Below are 20,146 nucleotides of genomic sequence, written 5' to 3' on the forward strand. Positions count from 1 at the left end.
AACAAATACTTTTTTGAAAGATCTCTTTTTCTCCATAAAAACACACAGGGTATAGAGAAATCAAAGTTTTTTATGGAGACAATGTGATATTGAAGTGCAACCTTATGACCCACCTTAGGAGAGAATAGCTCTCTAATTTTTATTAGATCTTAAACATCGAAGTTTACAAAACACACATACACTTATATGCAATTATTGCATTTTATTAGCCCAACAACTTTATGAATAAGTTATTACTCTTTCTACTTTGCAGTAGGAAAAAAGAGAAAGTAACCGATTTGCAAATGACTGAACCTTAAACTATCCAATGCTTTTACTACTACTCTACAGTAAGCAAAATAGCTAAACCCTTTCATTGAATCAAGATTATGATACAGCCAGATATAACCAATTCAAGTAAAATTCTCATTCATTCCTATAAAATTAAAAATTTTTTAAACATATTAAGCATTAAACACAAAACATTTTAAACATTCCTGAGAATTTTTATCAGCCCTCATCTTCTTAGAGCCAATCAATTTGGGGGGGGGGTTATACTTTAAAATGCATCATTCCCTCAAATGGTCAAATTACCATCACTGCTTCCCCATGAGTGGATCACCAAGAACAGAGCTGTACTTCACACTATATATAAAAATAAATCCCAAACGGATTCAAGATGGATAGGCTATGCTACAAATGAATAATGGCAAGATTGGGGGTGAAAATGAAGATGATATCCAGGTACCAGTATCTTCAAATGAGAGAAAACTGACAGCAATAAGTAAGAAAGTTAAAAGGCATAAGACCCAAAAGAATGGAATTTTATTTTATTCAGTTGTTCTTGCTTGCTGTTAATTGAAAGAGTGGAGGAATAATAGTCTGGATGTACCACTGAAAATGGAGGAGAATGTTGACTGGTCTTGCCCAACCCCATGCCCACAAGGTATTTCAGAAAAAAGCAACAACTGAAAGACTACCTCAATTAAGTCAAGGCGGGGNGGGGGGGGGGGGGGGGGGGGGAGTAGAAAAGACATTAAATGAAACATGAAGAGATGGAAGTTAACATAGCAGAGGTTAATGTAACAGAGGATAATTTGTTTCCCATAAACAAGTGTTCTAAAGAGCGTACAGACATGTTTAGGAGAGGAGAGGAGAAATGGGAGAGCTGATTAAGGTACCCGAAGGGTGTGACAAACAGGTTGAAGTGCAGCAAAGAAGACCAAAAGAGCTTACATCTGGGGACTAAATTGGAAGCATGCTGTTACTAGTGTTTTCAAAATAATTAGTCCCAGCAGGGCCCTGGAGATAAGGTGGGGAGCTCAGGCCCTTACTACATATTGAAACAGGGATAGCCCTAGGAGGTGTGGGTCCTGGAGAGTCAAGTTACACTAGGAAAAATAAAATCAGCCTCAGTCTGGAATGACAGTGCCTTGAGAGACTCCTAGACCAACTGCCAGTTCAACAGGCTGGCAGACAACAGGAATACTTAGCCCCCAAAGCGTTCCTGCACATGCTTTTCAAAAGCAGCAATTCCTGGTGGATAGGGAGAGTCTAGATTTCTTGGAAGAAGTTAGCCTTCCCCTGGATTGTGTTTCAAAGAAAATTTAAATCAACATAAGGAAAGGTCAAATAAAAAGCAATTCTGATATCTTCTGCAAAAATGGTATTGAAGACAATCCATCATGTTGTTCAAGTACTTAGGTCACCACTTTGCAAAGCTTAATATTTACTTTAAAAAGTATTTCATGGCAAAATGAATTAGGGAAACACTCTATCTTTCTCTTAGAAAGTCAAGCTACATATTAGGAATATTTAAGGTTATGAGAAAACATATAAGAAGTCTCTTTACGACAATAAAAAGGAACAAAGGCACCCAAATTAGTAGTAAAACTTTCACTACTTGCAGATGGCATGATACTCTACGTAGAAAACCCAAGAGACTCCACCAAAAACTACTGGAACTGATATGTGTACTCTAAAACATTGATGAAGTAATCTACAGATTTAATACCATGCCTATCAAAATACCAATACCATTTTTCAGAGAACTGCAATGAATAATCCTAAAACTTGTATGGAACCACAAAAGACCCCAAACAGCCAAAACAATCTTGAAAAAGAAAAACAAACCTGAAGGGATCACAATTCCAGACTTCAAGTCATAGTACAAAGCTGTAGTAATCAAAACAGTATGGTACTGGCACAAAAACAGACACATAGATCAATGGAATAGACTAGAAAACCCAGAAACAAAACCACAATTATATGGTCAATTAATCTTTAACAAAAGAGACAAGAATATGCAATGGGTGAAAGACAGTCTCTTCAACAAAGGTGTTGGGAAAACTGGGCAGCTACATGCAAAAGAATAAAACTGGATCACTTTCTTACACCATACAGAAAAATATATTCAAAATCGATGAAAGACCTAAATGCAAAACAGGAAGCCATCAAAATCCTAGAAGAGAGCACAGGCAGCAATTTCTCTGACATGGGCCATAGCAACATTTTTCTAGATACGTCTCCTGAGGCAAGGGGAAAAAAGCAAAAATAAACTACTGTGACTACATCAAAATAAAAAGCTTCTGCACAGTGAAGGAAATGATCAACAAAACTAAAAGACAACCTACTGAATGGGAGAAGATATTTGCAAATGACATATCTGATAAAGGGTTAATGCCCAAAATATATAAAGAACTTAAAAACACACAAAAAAGAAATAATCCAATTTAAAAATGGGCAGAAGACTTGAAAAAACATTTCTCCAAAGAAGACATATGGATGGCCAACAGACACACAAAAAGATGCTCAGTACCACTCATCATCAGAAAAATGCAAATCAAAACTACAATGAGGTATCACCTCATACCAGTCAGAATGGCTACAATCAACAACACAAGAAACAACAGGTGTTGGCAAAGATACGGGGAAAGGGGAACCTTCTTGTGCTGTTGGTGGGAATGCAAACTGTGGAGCCACTCTGGAAAACAGCACAGAAGTTCCACAAAAAATTAAAAATAGAACTACTCTACAATCCAGTAATGGCACTACTGGGTATTTACCCAAAGAATGCAAAACCCTAAGCCTAAAGGATGCATGCACCCCAATGTTTACTGAAGCATTAGTTACAACAGCCAAATTATGGAGGCAGCCCAAGAGTCCACTGAAACATGAATGGATAAAGAAAATGTGGTGTGTGTGTATATATATATATATATATATGTGTGTATATATATATATATATATGTATATGTATATATATGTATATATATATATACACATATATATATATATATATATATATATATAATGGAATAATACTCGGCCATAAAAAAAGAATGAGATCTTGCCATCTGTAACAACTTGGATGGAGCTAGACAGTATATAATGCTAAGTAAAATAAGTCAGTCAGAGAAAGACAAAAATGATTTCATTCATATGTGGAACTTAAGAAACAAAACAAACAACTACACTGGAATTAAAATTAAAAACTTTTAACAAAAGAAAAAAAAGAAAGAGAAGTCTGTTTTTCTTATTTAGCCCATTATCTTTAAACTTAATCCTGATACCTGTTAGCATTCAGCAGAATTGGTGCTCTACATTCATAATTTGAGAATGGCTGAATTATGCTAATACATTTTAAAATTCAGAAAAAAGAAATGGTTTGCCTCTTCTGCTCATATGATGACAAAAATCATATTTCCCTTTTTATGGCTGCTCAGCAGCTCAGAATTAAATATAATGTTGAAACTGAATAAATATTCAATTCCAGGGTGTGGCATATTTGTTTTTCCTGTCATAACTGTTTATTTCCTATTCATACTTTAACACACACACACACACATATATACACATAGATATATGTATATCTTACTATCAGACCTTTCTTTTTACTTCAAGTAGAATATTAAAAGAAAATACTGTCTATGTACCCTTATTGTAAACAGATTTTTTTTTAAGATTTTATTTATTTTAGAGGGAGAGTGTGTGGGCACGAGCAGGGGCTAAGGGTAGAGGGAGAGAGAGAAGACGACTCCCCACTGCTCCCCAGGGAGCAGGGAGCCCAATGTGGGGCTCGATTCTAGGACCCTGGGATCATGACCTGAGCTGAAGGCAGACTCAACCAAATGAGCCACCCAGGCGCCCCTACTGTAAACAGATTTAAAAGACCAAGGAAAAAAAGGCTTTAGAAGATAGAATTCAGTATAAATATAGGACTGCTCGTGGGAAACACAGCTTGCATCTGCAGAGATACCAGAGAAATTATTTAGCAGTTGGTATTCAAGGATTCTTCTGCACATATAAATTTTCAGGCTTTGGAACAAAAGTTTGTGGGATATGATTTTTTGGTTTCAACACCAGTCATTCGAAATCATGTGTTCTTTTGTTATGTGATATCTATGAAAAATAAGGACCTTTTTCATGTTAACAAGAGAAGATAAGGGATGTAAAAATATTCCACATCACTCCAAAGTCTCTGAAAGCAGCCAGATGCTAAAAAAAAAAAAAAAAAAAAAAAAAAAAAAAAAAAAAAAAAAGAAAAAAAAAAAAGAAAAGAAAAAAAAAGGCAACTATCCCATATACCATTATATGCTGGCAAGACACTAAACAAATCACCTCATGCATAAATATTGAAAAGGAGAAGTACATGACTCTACAGGAGCATACAAAAGGTGGAACCTGTCAGGGAGTGGAGATCGAGGAAGGTATCCCAGAGGGATTCTCATGTAGTTGATAATAACAGCAGGTTATTATCACTTACTGAACAATGACTATACACAGAGCACTGTTCAGAGTACTTTACATTAACACATTTAAGCCTCACAGTAACCCTACCATGTAGGTAAAATTATTATCCCCATTTTCCAGATGAGGAAACTGAAACACGTATTAACTTGCTTGAGGTCATAAAGCCAGCAAAATAACAAAGCTGATATTAAAACCTAGGCAACAGCGTATCTCTACAACCTCTATACTGTACTGTCTCTGGCCTGCATCATGCAGGAGTTAACCAAGGAACTGCTATGGGATGGGAGGCTGAAGGAAAGGTAGGTGGGGGTGCTGACAATCAGAACTTGGTACAGTCTACCAGGCGCAATATATTTGAGACGAAAACTGAATGTGCATGTTCTGGCAACTAAAAAAACTTCAGAATACTGAAGCATAAAGAGAAAAAGAGACGGGGCATTGGGTGGCTCAGTTGGTTAAGCATCGGACTCTTGATTTTGGGTCAGGTCATGATCTCAGGTCGTGAGATCAAGCCCCGAGTGGGGCTCTGTTCTGGGTGTGGAGCCTGCTTAAAAACTCTCTCCCTCTGCCCCTACCCACCGCTAAGAAAGAGGTGGGGGGGGGGGGAATGGCATGGCTTGAGACTAAAGAAGTAGTTCCAAACTTAGGAATTGATGAAAATCTTTTTTTTTTTACTTTATTACTAGAAAATGGAAAACCCCTTGAATGAGACAAACAGAAACCATATGGGTAATTCAAGAACTGATTTAGTACAGGAACCTGGTTACATAGATGAAATGCTGAAAGAGTAAAAAGGAAGGCTAAGGGAATCAAGAGATCAATAAGTGCAGGAAGTACTACCACCACAGGGCTAGGGCTAGGGGAACAAAATGGAAGAAGTGTGTTAGGAGAAGCTAGGAGCTTGGAGTAAGGGTATTATGTGGCTATGCCTGGAAGACAGTGCGGAGGTCCATGGAGTTTGGTGTTCAAACCTCTAAGGAATTGGCACCACATGGCTGATACCTTGGCCTCTAAGGAGAGGAGCCCTGCAACTCAAGTTTGAGTCCCTATGGAAGAGGCACAGAAAAGAGGATGCTCAAACTGCTAAGGGGATACAGCCCAGTGGGGGTGGGTGAGAAAGAGATGCAAATGCACTCCATCTATCTAGAATGCACCACCCAGAAGCTGGTAGCTGGGAGAGGGAGCAGCAAGGCTGGTGCTGGGAGTGCCAAAAGAAGCTGGAGAATGAAGCAATGGTTACCGTTGACTACTGGAGGTATAAAGAAACTAGAAACAGAACTCTTACCTCCCGAATGCCCCCCAAGGGTCCCAGTGGTAAAACCCAACAGGAAGCAAGCTGGCAAGGAAGATATGCAGTTTGCAGAGTCCCAGTCCCCCCATCGTGGTTTAAAAGGGTAGACCAGAGCTGAGAAATAATAGGTAAATAAAAGGCAGACCACTGAAAGGCTGTTAGCCAAAAAAAAGCATAATCTGACCCATATTTTTTAAAGTTCACTCCCACATAATGTACACTCCTACAGAGTAGGAACCAATGTGTAGACCAGAGATATTACGAAGCTTCTGTTGTATACCATGTGGGACTACAACTGGCAAAGATTACTTAGAGATAAGTGGATAAATTCAAGGCATTTAAGAGCCAGATTGACAGGACAATAGCATATATTGATTAGATATGAGGCTGAAGGAGTAGGAAAAGTGAAGGATGACTTCCTAGCTTTGGCATAAGTAACTGGTGTACCTTATTTACTGAGCCATGAAGCATCTAAGGAGGAAGGACTAACTGGTTTGGCTTGGCAGAAGTGACAGATATCATAAATATGGATACAGAAATTTTCATTTTCACACTGAAAATCAAAAGCCCTCTCCTGGCAACCAGGTTAGAAATAGGCTCAGGTTCTAAACCAGACAATCAAATGTTCCCTTCCCAAAATGTCTAAGTTCCGTGAGTAACAGCAAGGCACAAGAATAGCTGAAAAATTATTCAGAGCAACAGCAGGGTTGCTGTCAGCAAGTGCCAGTGGTGGCTTCCTACTCAAAGTGTTCCTGTGCCTGATCTTGGCTCTGGTCCTTGATACCTGGCTGCCCCTGATGCCTACCCATTTTCTCAGACTGGTTCTCCTAAGAGCTTTCCAATTTATTGCTTTCCTTAAATTAGCCAAAGTTGATTTCTACTGCCTACAGTCAATGTAATGCTAACGGATATGCTGGTTCGTCTTTTTTTTTCCTTTTTGCTCACTGTGTAACAGGTAAACTCAAGTAATTTAAATTTGTCTATGATGTAACCTCACTGTTGTGTTCCCCAACATACCCTTAATACCAAGGGTTACATGATAGCAGCTCTTTACCTAATAATTTCATGCCAAGAGACATGCCATCTATTTCCTGTCCTTCAACAGAGGTAAGTGTATAACGTTAACCCCAGAGTTTACTTTCCCTTTGTATCTTTTCTCTCCTAAGAATGCATGGCCAAACCTCTATACCAGCTGTCTTCCCTCTCATCTCTATTACCAAAAGAAGCGGCACACAAGTACCTGAAACCTAATTCTCAAGGTTGTAAAACTATACAGAAATAAATTCATGTATACTAAAATTTCTTACGAAGAAAATTCAGTTTAGAGCGACTTCCCCATATACAATTATAAACCTGCCTGACATAAGACCAGGTGGTCAGACTCTGCCCCCTACCCCCCAGCACCTGACACACCTTATTCCAAAGACAATACAAGAACAGCTGACTTGCCAAATGCCAGCTTTCTTCCTTTCCCATGGGGGCTTATGCACACTTTGCCTTTTTCTCTCACTAGCTCACCACTCAGTAAATTTTATCTATGGTAATCTCTCTTGCAAAGTAGATCCCTGTCTCCTTTAACCCAATTTTTTCTGTTTCTTTCAACTCTTACAAAAAATTATATTACGTCTATTTTACCAAAAAATTTTTTAAATAAAAAGACATTTTCCTTTTTCTCACCTCATTCACTTAATGAGCCTAAGAAGACTCTGATCAAGGCTAGTGACACATCTGTATCAAGCAAAATAAAAAAGTCGTTAAGATTTTAATCCACCTACACAAAATAATCAGTGTCACAGAGTCCCCTTCACAATCTCCATCATACTCTCACTCTCCTTCTCATCCTGTAAAAGCAGATCAGTTTTCCCCAACAGAATTTTTGAACTAGTCAAAACACTGCTTTTTATAAACTTCCTGCATTTGTTCCAATTATAGTTTGGTTAGTTACCAGTGTTGGAACAGTACCTTTTGTCATTTTTCACAGCTGACATCCACAGTAATGTAGCTACCTTAGGAATTAAGCAAACTTTATGGCCTCGGTTGGCAACCCAATCACCACTTAGATTAGAATGCTACAGAAACACAGCCTAAACTCTACCAAAATAAGTTCAGGAATCTCAGAGAAAGACTTCTGATGAGTTTAGGAATCACTGTTTGCATCACTTTCACAACAGGAACAACACTTGATGATGTAATCCTACACATGAACTTTACTTTCAAACTAATAGCTATTTACCCATTTATGTGACAAAAATAACATTTCAAACCTTGAAAAGAAAAACTATTTGAAAGACAAGTACAGGTTTACCTTATTTCATCTTCCAGAAATTCAAAGAATTCGCATTAAGGTCATTCTTATTTTCACATTAAATAATTAAAGAGAACACTCACACCTACAGTAATACCACCACCACTACCTAAACTTTTTAAAATTTCTGATTACTGTTAACAGTCACTGAAATGAAGACACAGTTCTAACATATTCTCTTCATCAAAAACTATCAAAATTTTCATTCAGCATAATAAAAGATTCCAACCCAACAAGTAATTTTATTTTGATTTACTGATTCTATAAGCACAGCAGTCTTCCCTCTTTTAAATCCTCATATCACGTCAATTTAAGGTGACGAAACAGATGTGATTAAGGTGTTGTGGTCTTAAATTCACTTTAAGCCCACAGCTTCATTCTATTAAGTGATCACTTACATACACACAACAGTAAGTAAACAGACATGTTTGTTTAATTTTAAATTGCAAAGCCCATTCACTCCCCCACCAATTTAACTGTCAAATTTGTCTAACCAGCCTTTGATCTTAGAATGTTAATTGTATATTAAATGGCAAGCCAGCAGCATGCCATTTAGACAACTTCCCAACATTTAAATGTCTTTTACCTAAGCATAGCCATCTTTGTTTTATATGCTGTTTATACAGCAAATTTTCTACAATGTTCTGTTAATCTACTTTTTTTGTTTAAGCTTAGTACTTGATAAAACTTACTCTATGGAAAAATCATCAAACGACTCTAACTTTTCTTTCAATTTAGGTAATTCATCACAAGTAAATCCTGAAGACCTGAGGGTATCTACCAGTTAAAAAAAAAAAAAAGAAAAAGAAAAAAAAAATCACAGATTCTCCAAGCTTTCTCATTAAAATATGCGTGCTTATTTCTATTAACAGATATTAATAATTTTCAAATATAGATGTTTCTGTTTCAAGACACCCCCTTCAACAGCAAGATTTAGTGTGTTGTGAAAAGCTTAAAAATCAACACTATAAAAGTTTGGCAAGGTGTAAGGCCCAGTGTCAGTTTCTAACTTCCTCCCTCCCACTCCACAGAATTAATAATATGTAATACAAATAATCAAGTGTATAATAAGATACAGAGCAAATTCGTTGCACCCAACAATTAAAAACATAATTTAATCTGCTTACTTTGTTTACATGTGTCAATGGTACAAATGCTATCATAATGGGCTTTGGGGAGCCTGTATTACCAGACTCAACAGTGCTTGCCATCTAGATCCTAAAAAAATAACGCAGACAGATTAGAAACAAAAAATCTCATCAAATACCATAATTCTAACTGTCCAAACTCCTAAGCATATGCTTTACCTTCGGGTTTGCAACTTCTTTATCCCTTTCTCATTTTGCCATCTTGTATTGCTCAAAAATTTGTGCATGCCTATTTCTAAGCCTATGTATTGTACTACTACACCATCTTATTCTAAAATACATGGGAGTCTACTATGGTCGTTAAGAACATGCATCCCAGACAGACACTTCTTAGCTCTGTGATTTTGCGCCAATCACTTACTGCTCTAAGACTCAATTTCCTCATCAAAAGTCTCTACCTCTCAAGGCACTTGAAAGAATTAAATAAGGTAGTACATCCATGTTCATTTCATGGCAGCATTATTCACAACTGCTAAATTGTGTAAGCAACCCAAGTGTCCACTGACAGATGAATGGATAAGAAAATGTGGTATTATAGCAGAATATTATTTACCCTTTAAAAAGGAAATTCTGACATATGGTACTATACAAATAAACCTCAAGGACATTATGCTAAGGATATAAGTCAATCACAAAAAGACAAAATAATACATGACTCCACTTATATGAGGTACCTAAAGTGATAAAAATCAGAGAAACAGAAAGGAGAATGGTGGTTGCTAGGAGCTGGGGGAAGAAGGCAATGGAAAACTATCATTAATGGATATAGAATTTTAGTTTCGCATGATGAAAAGAGTTATAGAGAGGAAAGAAAGATGGTGATGACTGCACACATTATGAATGTATTTAACACCACTGATCTTAAGAATGATTAAGATGGTAAATTTTATGATATATACATACATATTTTACCACAATAAAAATCATTGGAAAACATAAAGAACTGGGGTGCCTGGGTGGTTCAGTTGGTTAAGCATCTGCCTTTAACTCAGGTAATGATCCCAGGGTCCTGGGATCGAGACCTGCATCCGGCTCTGCTCAGCAAGAAGTCTTCTGGTCCCTCTCCCTCTGCCCCTCCCCTGCCCCACTCATGTGCGCACTCCCTCTCTCTTTCTCTCAAATAAATAAAATCTTAAGGGAAAAAAAGAAAAGAAAAGAAAGAGAAAGAATTAAGCAAGTTACCACATGAAGGGTTCAGAACAGTGCCTGGCACATGGCAATAAAATGTCAGCTACTGAGGCACCTGGATGACCCAGTCGGTTAAGCGTCCAACTCTTGGTTTCAGCTCTGGTTATGATCTCAGGGTTGTGAGATCAAGCCCCACATTGGGCTCTGACCTCAGCGTGGAGTCTGCTTAAGATTCTCTCTCTCTATTTCCCTCTGTCCCTCCCCTGCTTACATATTCTCTCTCTAAAATAAATAAATAAAATCTTTTTTAAAATGTCAGCTATTGTTATTCTATTATGTCTAAGGATATATAGTATTTAAAATTGGATATCAATATTATTAATACTACAACTAGTATTTTACACAAACCAAAAAGGAATTGAGGTTATTCACAAAACAAACCTCGGATAAGACAGAAAGGATTAGTTTAAAAACTTTGTAGACAGGAAAGAAGACAACCCTTCCAAGGAGAAAAGAGAGAAATGAATAAACACACAAATTTTGAAATGTAGAACAAACCATAGGTTACCCACAGCCCACAAACTCAAGCTTATCAGCGTATTTATACAAAGGCAGACAGCAGCTACAATAAATAGTTACTTAATTCATTTTTCCATGAATAGGTGTCACCCAGTTTTGTAAAATCAGAAGCCGTACTACTTGAATGAGCAATAACTCAAAACAGAATTCAAATTAAAAAACCTGAATCGGGGTTGCTGGGTGGATCAGTCAGTTAAGCCTCTGCCTTCAGCTCAGTTCATGATCCCAGAGTCCTGGGACTGAGCACCGCATAGGGCTCCTTGCTCAGCAGGAAGCCTGCTTCTCCCTCTTCCTCTGCCACTACTCCCTTCCTGTGCACTCGCTCTCTCTCTCTCTCTCGTTCTCTCTCTCTCCCTATGCCAACTAAATAAATAAAATCTTTAAAAAAACAACAACAAAAGAAACCTGAATCAGGTGGATCTCTCAATCTGTCGAGGAACTTGTTTTATAAACACTAGAATGATAAAAACAAACCTGAGCCTAAAATACTCCACTGTATTTAAACAGCCTCATAAGATTTACTGACAATAATGGTGCATACAAATATACAATAACTCCAAAAACTATTGTATATAACAGAAAATTATGATGTTTTGATTCCACAATCTAACTCATTAAAATGAAAATTAGTAACAGCATGAATTAAATTATAATTGAACCTATCGAAGTTCATATTTCACTTACCAGTGCCCCCCAACAAAAAAACATAATTATCATAAAATAAGATCTGACTGATAAAGTCCCCTCTTATGTACAAGTTTACAAAATTAACTAATTAACACAGTTTAGGTAAATCCAACAAGTAGAATATCAAAGCATATCTTTCAACTAGTGAAAAAACTATCATCTGGACTAAATTTATTTCCTACCAGCAATATGCATCGTGCCCCCTCCTCCTTTCTACCAAACTACAAAGAATTAGAAAATTATGGAATCTTAAAGGGGTGGAAGGGTTCTTACATCGTCCCATTTCACCCAAGTGGCAGGTGCACAGATGTTAGCACACATACACATTTACCCCACCTCCAGCCTTGCAACAATCCTAATAGCACTTAAGGTATGAGAAAAACCAGGCTGGATTCAATTGCAAGTAAAAACAAAAGTGTTTATACAGACACTACCATCTTATCTGGTTATATTACCTCCTCCAGTTCATATATGTCTGAAAATAAAGTGCATGATAATAGTCACTTTACATAAACAGAAACATGATTTACCCTTCTATAGCAAGAAGCTTCTACCTCAAAAACTTGATTTGAATTTAATATAGATATTTTTAATGCCATCTAAGTTTACTCAATTTGTTTCTCAATGGTCACCTGAAGTCCAAAATGTACTGGAAAACAGTAAGTGGACACAGACATACCTGAAAAAAATCAATTTCTTCAAATCCTCAAAAGCAATAGTTCGAAGACAAAATCTTATGATACATCTTAAAGATTCAAGATCAATAAAGTTGGCTATTTATTAAAAATGAGCTGCCATTTTATTAGGAGAAGAGGGTTTTCTCCTGGTTTTTAAATATTTCCTACACTAAGAAATATGACTTTTTTGTCACATTAAATAATAAAAGTCCACCAACTGCTAATTAGGTATGGGTTGTTGAACATCCTGAGAAAGTGGAGTACAGTTTTGCTATTTAATGTGTGGTCCTTGGACTAGTAGCACTGGCATTGCCGGGGAACTTGTTAAAGAAGCAGAATCTTGGGCCTCACCCCAGGCTTATCTAATCAGAATTTACATTTTAACAAGATCCCCAAGTGATTCATATGCAGTTAAATGATGAAAACACTGGTTAAACAACCTCTAAGCACCCTTAACGCTCAAATTGCAAATGAAAATAGAAAAGCCAAACTGTGTGTCATTCAAAGCCCTTGTTTTTTTGTGGATCTTCTGCTTAGATGATCTGTCCACTGCTGTGAGTGGGGTGTTAAAGTCCCCTACTATTAATGTATTATTATCAATATGCTTCTTTACTTTGGCCATTAATTGGTTTATATAATTGGCTGCTCCGACACTGGGGGCATAGATATTTACAATTGTTAGATCTTCTTGTTGAATAGACCCTTTAAGTATGATATGGTATCCCTCTACATCTCTTATTACAGTCTTTGGTTTAAAATCTAGTTTGGGGCACCTGGGTGGCACAGTCGTTAAGCATCTGCCTTCGGCTCAGGGCGTGATCCCAGCGTTCTGGGATCGAGCCCCACATCAGGCTCCTCCACTAGGAGCCTGCTTCTTCCTCTCCCACTCCCCCCGCTTGTGTTCCCTCTCTCGCTGGCTGTCTATGTCAAATTAATGAATAAAATCTTTAAAAAATAAATAAATAAAACCTAGTTTGTCTGATATGAGGATTGCTACCTCAGCTCTCTTTTGAGGGCCATGTGGTAAATGGTTCTCCAACCCCTCACTTTCAGTCTGGAAGTGTCTTTAGGTATAAAATGAGTCTCTTGTAGACAGTATATGGATGGTTCTTGCTTTTTTATCCAATCTGATACCCTGTAGTCTTTTGGTTGGAGCTTTCAGCCCATTTACATTCAGAGTAACTATTGAAAGATAGTGCCACTGTATTGCCTATGAAGTCCCTGTTTCTGTAGATTGTTACTTTCTGGTCTAGGTTACTCTTGGGGTCTCTCTTCACTTACAGAATCCCCCTTAATATTTCTTGCTGGGCTGGCTTGGTGGTCAAATATTCTTTCAGTTTCTGTCTGCCCTGGAAGTTCTTTATCTCTCCTTCTGTTCTGAATGACAGTCTTGCTGGATAAAGTATTCTTGGCTGCATGTCCTTCTCATTTAGTACCCTGAATATACCTTGCCAGTCCTTTCTGACCTGCCAGGTTTCTGTGGATACGTCTGATGTTATTCTGATGTTCTTCCCTCCATACATAAGGAATCTCCTCTCCCTAGGTGCTCTCAGCACAGCTTCTTTAACTCTAAGATTTGCAAGCTTCACTATTATATATCAGGGTGTTGATCTATTTTTACTGATTTTGGAAGGGGTCCTCTCTGCCTCCTGGACATGAATGCTTGTTTCCTTCCGCGGATTAGGGAAGTTCTCAGCCATGATTTGCTCAAATATATCTTCTAGGCCTCTCTCTCTCTCTCTCTCCACCCCCTTTGGGATCCCGATAATTCTGGCATTGTTTCGCTTCAAGGCATCATTAAATTCTTGAAGCCTTTCTTCATGGGCTATTAGTTGTCTTTCTCTCTTTTCCTCAACTTCCTTCCTTTCCATCAGCCTGTCCTCTAGATCACTTATTCTCCCTTCTGCCTCACTGACTCAAGCTGTTTCAGCATCCAATTTAGACTGCACCTCATTCATAGCATTTTTAAGTTCGGCCTGACTAGATCTCATTTCCGCCCTTAGGGATTCTATATTGTCATTTATGCTTTTTTCAAGCCTAGCTATTAACTTTATAATTGCTATCCTGAATTCCATTTCTGCTTACTTATATCCATATCGATTAGATCTGTGGCAAGAGAACGCTGCCTCTGGTTCTCTCCTTTGTTGTGAAATGGGCAGAACACATGAACAGACACTTCTCCAAAGAAGACATACAAATAGCCAACAGACACATGAAAAAATGCTCCGCACATCACTTGCCATCACAGAAATACGAATCAAAACCACAATGAGATACTACCTTACACCAGTTAGAATGGCTAAAATTAACAAGACAGTAACAACAAATGTTGGCTAGGATGTGGAGAAAGGGGAACCTCTTACACTACTGGTGGGAATGCAAACTGTACACTCTGGAAAACAGGATGGAGGTTCCTCAAGAAGTTAAAAATAGAGCCACCCTACAGCCCAGAAATTGCACTACTGGGTATTTATCCCCAAAGATACAGATGTAGTGAAAAGAAGAGGCACCTGCACCCCAATGTTCACAGCAGCAGTGTGCACAACAGCCAAACTGTGGAAGGAGATGAGATGTCCTTCAACAGATGAATGGATGAAGAAGATGTGGTTCATATATACAATGGAATATTACTCAGCCATCAGAAAGGATGAATACCTACCATTTGCATCGACGTGGATGGAACTGGAAGGTATTATGCTAAGTGAAATAAGCCAAGCAGAGAAAAACAATTATCATATAGTTTATTCATATGTGGAATATAAGGAATAGCACAGAGGATCATAGGAACAGGGAGGGAAAACTGAAGGAGAAATAATCAGGGAGACAAACCATGAGAGACTCTTGACTCCAGGAAAAAAACTGAGAGTCATGGAAAGGGAGGTGGGTTGGGTATAGGGTAACTGGGTGATGGACATGAAGGAGGGCACATGATGTGATAAGCACTGGGTGTTATATACAACTAATGAATCATTGAACATTATATCAAAAACTAATGACATACTATATGTTGGCTAACTGAATTTTTAAAAAAAGAAAAGACAAACAGATAAAAATCAAACAAAAAAATTTTTTAAAATTTTAAAACATGGAAAAAAGGAGCTTTCACAGAAGCGCCTGCCCAAAAGTTACATTCAAATAGATTTTTCCTCTGTTCTTAGCTATAAAAATATTCTTGTTTTAATGCTAAGTCAAGTAAAAGGAACAAAGACGAGTGTGAAAGAGAAGAAAAAGAAGACAATGCAAGGTCACAAGTTAGTCCCCATCATAGTCCTCTAGTCTTCACATTTTATATTATGCAACTTTTGAAACTCACTATTATCTAGACTAACTGAATAAATGCTAATTTAATCTACTTTTAGTAAAAGCTATTAACTGAGTCCCAAAAAAGGTTCACCTAATAGCCTTTGAATGATAACTGAAAATAGGAAATAAAATGCTGGGGGGATGACCGTGGGGGGCAAATTACTATAGGGTCTTCCAGTGCCCCTTGTAGGGTAACCCCTTGGGGATATCTTAGTAAAGTCAGCTGTGACATCACCCCCTTTCTTTTATTCTTCCACTCACCAAAATTTAGTCTGCTTCCCCTTCCACAGCAAATGTTCATTTCCCGCTTTCTAAATCACTATGGAAAATACCACTCTCTATTCAAACACAGCTCTTTTAAGTCCCTCAAAGGCCACTGGGCTAAGCAACTGACCCACCAACTCCAGGTGGCCTTAAACTTCAAGAAGACTGAGATAAAGGATCCCCTACCTTACAAATTCCTAAGAATAATTCAAGAAGTAGTAGGAATTGACCTTAAGGCAAAATTTAAATCAGAGATTCAAGGTTTAGCAATCATTAAGACTTTGACATGTTTAAAGATATAAACAAAAGGTTTAACCCAGGCACCAGTAGTAACAATTCTCTTCCTTTGGTCTAACCATCAACTTGCCCAGTGACCAGAAGTAACAAAGATTCTGCATTTATCACCAATTATTAGTCCGTACCGTCCAGCTCAGGCTGTTTCCCTCCTCTTGCCCATATTATTCAACCTTCAGTAGTCAACCTCCTCCTAAGAACTCCTACATTCCTATGCCATGTCATTTACATGCAATTATATTTCATACTGTGCTCTCATGCATTCCCGTGTTAATAGAGCGATTAGAGTTTGACCCATTTAAGGGCATGAACCAGGTCTTTTTTTTTTTTTTCTTTAAATGGGCTCCCTGCTCAGTAGGGAGCCTGCTTCTCCTTCTCCCTCTGCTGCTCTCCCTGCTTGTACTCTCTCTCTCTCAAATAAAATCTTTTTTTTTTTTTTAAGATTTTTTATTTATTTATTCGACAGAGAGAGAGACAGCCAGCGAGAGAGGGAACACAAGCAGGGGGAGTGGGAGAGGAAGAAGCAGGCTCATAGCAGAAGAGCCTGATGTGGGGCTCGATCCCAGATCGCTGGGATCACGCCCTGAGCTGAAGGCAGACGCTTAACCGCTGTGCCACCCAGGCACCCCTCAAATAAAATCTTAAAAAATAAAAAAAAATTTAAAAAGATGTTATTTTTAAGTAATCTCTGCACCCAATGTGAGGCTCAAACTCACAATCCCAAGCTCAAGAGTCACAAGCTCTACTGACTGAGCCAGCCAGGCACCCCATGACCAGGTCTTAAAATTTTTTTTTGAATATGTACAAACTAATTTTCCTCTCAAAACTTTGCCACTGAAAGTGACCACACATTTAAATATTTTATTTGGTAGCTCCAAGTATATAGTCAGCACAGCTACCATTTAAAACATGTCCAAAATTAAAATAAGCAACATCTTTTTATTTTCATATTATTTCTACTAGAACAATGAATATTTTGTTATTTATTTTAGCAAAAGAGAAAGACCTAATCTATAATGATTTTACTTTCAACACACATATTATACTTTACCATAAAGATCCTCAAGTATTTATTTTAAATTTATAAATGGGCTAAGAGCACAACTAAGGTATTTTTAAGGACATGCACATAGAGAAAATATAGCAAGTAAAATTATATCTAAGTGTACCAGTTGTTCTAAATTATTTTTAATTTCTCCATTTATTAGTAAATAATGCTTAACGGATCACACTATTAGCATTAACTGGTTTCCACTAGTCTCTGTTCATGTTCACATAAAAGTACCAGGAGATAGTCTAGACGTACCAATCTCAACAGCTAAATACTAAATATAAGAAGCTAAATACTAAATATAAGAAGCTAAATACTACTGAGGCTACAAAAATAAATATAATATAGACTCATAATATTACGGCAACCAGCAAGGCCAGATCACAGAGTAGACTCACTGTGCAATTGCCGGAAGTTATAATGAGCAGCAATTTTATTTGTTGTAGTTATATACTGAACTCTGTACCTCTTGCCACAAGTGTATATCATCAGGCTAATATAAAACATAAAAGGCTTAAATGCCATTCTAAATAATTCACAAGGAGACAAAATTTGGTTCTCTGCCCATGCGAAAGTATTTTAAAAATTAAATATTCTAAATTCCAAAATGTTGCTAAAATAAAATTCGTCCCAGAAAGCTCACCTGCCAGCAAAAATATCAGCAACAGCAGCAACATTAGAGCTGGGCTGAGAGCCAGAGACGCAGTGTACTAGGATGGGCTGCCTATAAAATCTTCAAATCAGACTTCACAATTTTAAAAAGAACTGTCAGAACTACTCATTTTCAATTTCTTTAACTAGTTCACAGATACTAATGCAAACTTTCAGAAACCAAATTACCAGAAACATGCAAAAACTGAATATAGTTCCCCAAGAAAGTAAAAATACTATATATTATTTTTAAAGGAAAAAAACATATGGTCATAGAAATTTCTTCCCTAAAATACAATTAGAGCACATATGTCAAAATCACTATTCTTCAGGGCACCTGGGTGGCACAGCGGTTAAGCGTCTGCCTTCGGCTCAGGGCGTGATCCCGGTGTTGTGGGATCGAGCCCCACGTCAGGCTCCTCTGCTGTGAGCCTGCTTCTTCCTCTCCCACTCTCCCTGCTTGTGTTCCCTCTCTCGCTGGCTGTCTCTATCTCTGTCAAATAAATAAATAAAATCTTTAAAAAAAAAAAATCACTATTCTTCGTATACCACACACAAATCAAATGACTTTTCTATCCTCGGACCATAAATTTCACCAACTAAAATAAAGAAAGGAGTTATATTCCAGCATAATTTTTTCTATTAGACTCCTTTGCTCCCAACACAGACAACTGAGAGCAAAAAGGCCACATGGAATAAAAGAGAATCTTCACATCATTCTTTTACTCTCTGGGATTCCTACATAAAACACTGCTGCCTTCTGAAGCAGACAAAATACTTTCAGGGATTTTAATATGGTTTAATCTTATTTACAAATACACTCCAAAATGACACTACGCAGTCCCCTACAAATATAATTTAGATTCAATGCACAGTAGAATATGTCAACATTATCAAAACTACTATATTTTCAATATTCTTGTATACATGAACCCCCTAATCCTTACTAAATTCTTAATAATCCCAAACTAGTATTTTGGTATGTATTAGATGTTACAATGTACTAAATACTTATACTGCTTCACAAAAGCAGACTGCAGTAAAAGCTGGTCCTCTGCTGCCATCTAGTGAAGTCACAAAATGCCAAAACTAAACCAAAGTGACAGGAAAAAATTTTTTCAGGGATGAATCTTTTTAATAAATCATTAAAATATACTAGCTCAGAACACAGTCCTTAAAATATCTCTTAAGAAAATGCTACAAAAACATTTAATATGCTGGAAGTTTTTTACTTTAAAAAAGATATATGTATAGTCCCATAAACGTATTCTAGAGCATACAGAATATAGCAATTATAATGAACTATCAGATGAACAATTACTCATATATAAAATTGATCTAGAATAACACCATCACAGTACTGTTATAAAGGCAAAATTTTCAAAACAATCTAAATTTCTAACCACAAAGGATTTGTCAAATAAATTATAGGACATTTATACAATGGAATATAGGGATCCGGTATTAAGTCCTTCTCCTCCCAAGACACTATCAAAATAACCAAAAAAAAAAAATTTTTTTTACATACATACATCGCCATCTGGTTATTTTAAAAATATGACCACAAGTCCACAAATTCTTTGACAGTCTCCCCCACCCCCTTCAAGAAGGGGAACTTAATTTCCCTCCCCTTCAGTGAAGGCTAGATTTATATCTCACTTCCAACAAACAGAATATGGCAAAACGTGACTGTATGTCATTTTTGAGATTAGATTATAAAAAGACTACTGCTTCCATCGTGGATATCTTGCAGTAATCTCTCTCTTGGATCACTTGCTCTGTGGTGAAGCTGGCTGCCATGTGGTAAAGACACTCAGGCAGCTGTAGGGACCCACTTGGAACCCCAGAGTTAGTATGATTATTTTAAGCTGAAGACATCTGAGATTCAACAGATGCAGAATGAAGCCTCCTCTAAGCTTCCCTTATCCGACTAAAAGCAGAAACTTCTGGGAGTGAAGCTGCCATAAATTCCCTCTTCAGAGAAGCTTTACTCCCAGGAATGACAGTGAAGCTATCTTAAATCCTCGGCGGCGGGGG

The 20,146-nt window shown here is 37.4% G+C and overlaps 1 protein-coding gene across 1 annotated transcript in view; it reads right to left on the reverse strand.

Annotated features, from left to right (window-relative positions):
- RNGTT (RNA guanylyltransferase and 5'-phosphatase) overlaps nucleotides 1–20,146 on the reverse strand; it is a 313,058-nt gene that overhangs the window by 231,124 nt on the left and 61,788 nt on the right. The gene's annotated exons all lie outside the window — the stretch shown is intronic.

Source organism: Ailuropoda melanoleuca, chromosome 10 (assembly GCF_002007445.2).
Source record: "Ailuropoda melanoleuca isolate Jingjing chromosome 10, ASM200744v2, whole genome shotgun sequence".
NCBI lineage: Eukaryota > Metazoa > Chordata > Mammalia > Carnivora > Ursidae > Ailuropoda > Ailuropoda melanoleuca.